Here is a 4,117-nt window from a genome sequence, read left to right on the forward strand (position 1 = left end):
TAATGAATAGGCTATTTTGAACTGATGTATCAAATTATTTCCTTAAATTATTTCCTGAAAAGATTATATGTCTTTAAAATGTATGATAAAGTTTCATGATAATGCACTAGTATCAACACACTCAAACACACATACATTCTTTATTAAATAATAAATCTTACTTTTAAAAATTAATATTACTTTGAGATATCCATTAAATTCTTGACATTTTCAGATTATCTTGCTACAATTCTCTAAGTAGGAAGTTCAAGGAGGGAGGAAAGAAAATACTTTAGGTTAAAGTGGAAGATGACAAAAAGTACTACTGAGATGAAAAAAAAAAAAAATCCCTATTCTCTTTTGTGAATTAGGAAATACAAATCATAGAGGGAAAGTTCAATACAGCAAAAAAAAGAAAAAAGAAAAATCATAATTGAGAAGCAAAAAGGAAAGGATAAAGTCCTAAGAATAATCTCTAATTTGATTGATCTAATTACAGTTAATAGAAATCCCAATGAAATTGCTGAATGGTGTTTTCATTTTTCCTTCTAGGATATTTTATTTAAAAAGAATTATTTCTCCAAAGGAATCATGTCATCTTTTCCTAACATCCCTTCCACTTCTCTGACCTTTTTCCTGATGGGAGTTCCAGGACTCGAAGCTGCCCACACCTGGATCTCCATCCCTTTCTGCTGTCTGTATGTGACTGCCTTCTCTGGGAATGGTATAATCCTGTTTGTCATCCTCACTGAGTCAAGTCTCCATGAACCTGTGTACTATTTCATCTTTATGCTCTCTACCACTGACTTGGGCTTGTGTATTTCAACGCTGGTCACTACACTGGGCATATTCTGGTTCAGTGCAAGACAGATCAGTTTCCATGCCTGTGTTGGCCAGACATTCTTCATTCAACTCTTTACTGTCATGGAGTCTTCAGTGCTCCTAGCAATGGCCTTTGACCACTTCATTGCCATTTGTAACCCATTGAGATATGCTGCCATCTTGACTGATTCCAGAATTGTCAAAGTGTGGTTTGCCATCTTTGTCAGGGGGACAGTGATCCTAATGCATCTGGTCCTGCTTCTTAAACATTTATCTTTCTGCCAAAACTATGTGCTTCATCATTGTTACTGTTTCCATCCTGATATAATCCAGCTGTCATGTTCTGACAATAAGATCAACAGTGTTTTAGGACTTATTGCCCTTGCAGTTACTGCAGGAGTGGACGTGATCTTTATTCTTCTCTCCTATATTCTGATTATTAAGACCACCCTAAGCATTGCTTCCCCAGAGGAGTGGCATAAAGCCTTCAGCACTTGTTATCTCCCACATAAGTGCTGTTGCCATCTTCTACATTCCTCTCATTAGCTTGTGCTTTGTTCATAGGTTTGGGAAAAAGGCACCTCCTTACGTACATACTCTTATGGCCAATGTGTATTTGCTTATTCCACCAGTGATGAATCCCATTATTTATAGTGTGAAGACCAAGCAGATCCATTAGGGCCATTAAAAAAGTCCTCTTTGCCAAAGGATCTGAGGTCTGACTCTAATACCTCTATAGTAAAATCTACTCCTTAGTAATCACTTTCAAGACCTAGCATTTAATCAATATGCTTTCTTCTATCAGTGGCCTGACACCAAAAACCTAGATATCTGGGTAGGATGGGTAGGAGATGCAGTTTGACAGAAATTTTTTTTCAATAGAACTATTACTAATCTACTCTTTAGAAATAAGCAATAAAATATACTAATATAATGAGTATTATATATCTTAATATAAAGTTTTGAAAGCATGAATGACAATGGCTAAAATGAACACCTTGCCCATTAGACAAAGCCTCCAAAATTATGCTTAAAACAGTAACTCATATCTTTCTGTCTCATTTTGTTTTCTTAAAGTATATATAATAGTTATTAAATTTTGTTTAATTTTCAATTAGACGCAGCTCTCTATTATTCTTACATACAATTTAATCACCATTGATTCATTCTTTCATTTGCTGTCTACTATTGCTAGACACTGTACAATATGATAGGGTGGCAGAGACAAACAAGAAGATATTGTCATAATTAGTAAAATATGTAGATAAGAAAGCAACCAATCAAAATCTGATATACTATGTGATATGTTACAACATATAGATATGAGCAAAAGGATTAATAGAATTTATAAGAACAACATTCAGTCCAACCTGGGAAGATCAGGAAACCATCACAATGTGTTGTTTAAACTGTAAAGTTAAAAACTGGAGAGGTCAACTTTCAGAATGGTAGCATGAGGATATCTGTGGACACTTTCCCTTAGGGAAACAACCATAAACAGTAAATATTTATATAGACATGGGTATAAACATTTAAATTCTCTGAAAATTACCCTAAGTGCATAGAGCAAAAGAAAAACCACTATTCAAGAAAATCTATTAAATTACTGTAAGAACAGTAGGAGTCTGGGGGCACCTGGCTGGCTCAGTTAAGTGTCCAACTCTTGATCTCAGCTCAGGTCTGAACTCACGCTGGGTGTGGAGCCTACTTTTTAAAAAATAAATTAATTTTTAAAAAAAGAACAGTGGGAGTCTGTGGCACTTGAATCAGAGCCAGCATTCACTCCTTCCTTTCCCCACAGTGCAGTATATAGATAACTCCATTCCAGATAGGTGTAGTCAAGAACATAGGGCTTTGTTCCCTAGCCCCCTCCCCACCCTCATCCCCACCAGCTCTCAGCCTAAGGCTATGATATCTCCCAGAAAGGACAGACCACCATATTCTTCATTCTTCCCACCTCAGCTCCAGTTGTGGAAGCTAAATTCTAGGTGAGTACAATCAAGAGGTCAGTGGCTGTTTTCATGCACCCAGCCCTACTCATATGGCAGAAGCTCTATCCCAGCCATGGGAATCAGAGAATACTGGGGCTTCAATCAGCCTTTCCTTAGCTCTATCATAAGGAACAGGATTCAAGATAAGAGAGGCAAGCGGAAAAGGCCATATGCTATCCTGCCATTCTATGCATGTAAATCAGGGGATTAACTCCAAGAGAAGTGGGTTGCAAGGGAATTAAATTATAAATCAATAACAAAAATTTGGAAATTCACAAATATTAGAAAATTAAACAGTACACTCCTAATACATGGGCCAAAAAAGAAATCACAAAAGGAATTGGAAAATACATTGAGATGAATGAAAATAAAGACACAACATACCAAAACTGTGAGGTGAAGCTAAAGAGTGCTTAGAGGAAAATTTATAGCCATAATGCCTCTATTGAAAAAGAAAATATCTCAAATCAATTACCTAAACATCCACTTTAAAATACTGGGGGAAAAAAGAGCAAACTGGTCTTAAATCAACAACAAAAGAAGAAATAATAATAATTAGACTACTGGAAATTAATTAGAGTATTAAAAAACAATATACATTAAAAAAAAGTCCAGGAGGCAGAGAGAACCCACTTCAAAATCAACAAAAATAGGTCAACATCTCAACATACTATAGAGAAGCTTGAAAATTACAAAGATAAAGAGAAAATTCTGAAAGCAGCTCAGGACAAGAGGTCCTTAACCTACACAGGTAGACACATAAGGCTGGCAGCAGACCTGCCCACAGAGATGTGGCAGGCAAGAAAGGAAGGGCATGATACATTTAATGTGCTAAATGGGAAAAATATGCAGCCAAGAATACTTTATCCAGCAAGGCTGTCATTCAGACTAGAATAGAAGAAGAAATAAAGAGTTTCCAGGACAAACAAAAATGAAAGAAATTCATGAACACTAAACCAGCCCTACAAGAAATATTAAAGGGGATCCTTTGAGTGGAGAGAGAGCCCAAAAGTAACAAACACCAGAAAGGAACAGTGACTTTACAGGTAATACAATGGCACAAAATTCATCTTTCAATAATTACTCTGAATGTAAATGAACTCAATGCTCCAATCAAAAGACATAGGGTATCAGAATGGATTAAAAAAAAAAAAAAAAAGACCCATAGATATGCTGTCTACAAGAGGCTTATTTTAGACCCAAAGACGAATCCAGATTGAAAGTGAGGGGGTGGAGAACTATTTATCATGCTTACGGACATCAAAAGAAAGCTGGAGTAGCCATCCTTACATAAGACAACTAGATTTTAAACCAAAGACTGTAAT

General features: G+C 36.0%; 1 pseudogene; it reads left to right on the top strand.

The window, feature by feature from the left end:
- The first annotated feature begins 570 nt into the window (after positions 1-570).
- On the top strand, positions 571-1,523 carry LOC118542647 (olfactory receptor OR51C1-like; annotated as a pseudogene).
- The last annotated feature ends 2,594 nt before the right edge of the window (positions 1,524-4,117 follow it).

The sequence above is a fragment of the Halichoerus grypus genome, chromosome 11, assembly GCF_964656455.1.
Source record: "Halichoerus grypus chromosome 11, mHalGry1.hap1.1, whole genome shotgun sequence".
In the NCBI taxonomy this organism is placed as follows: Eukaryota; Metazoa; Chordata; class Mammalia; order Carnivora; family Phocidae; genus Halichoerus; species Halichoerus grypus.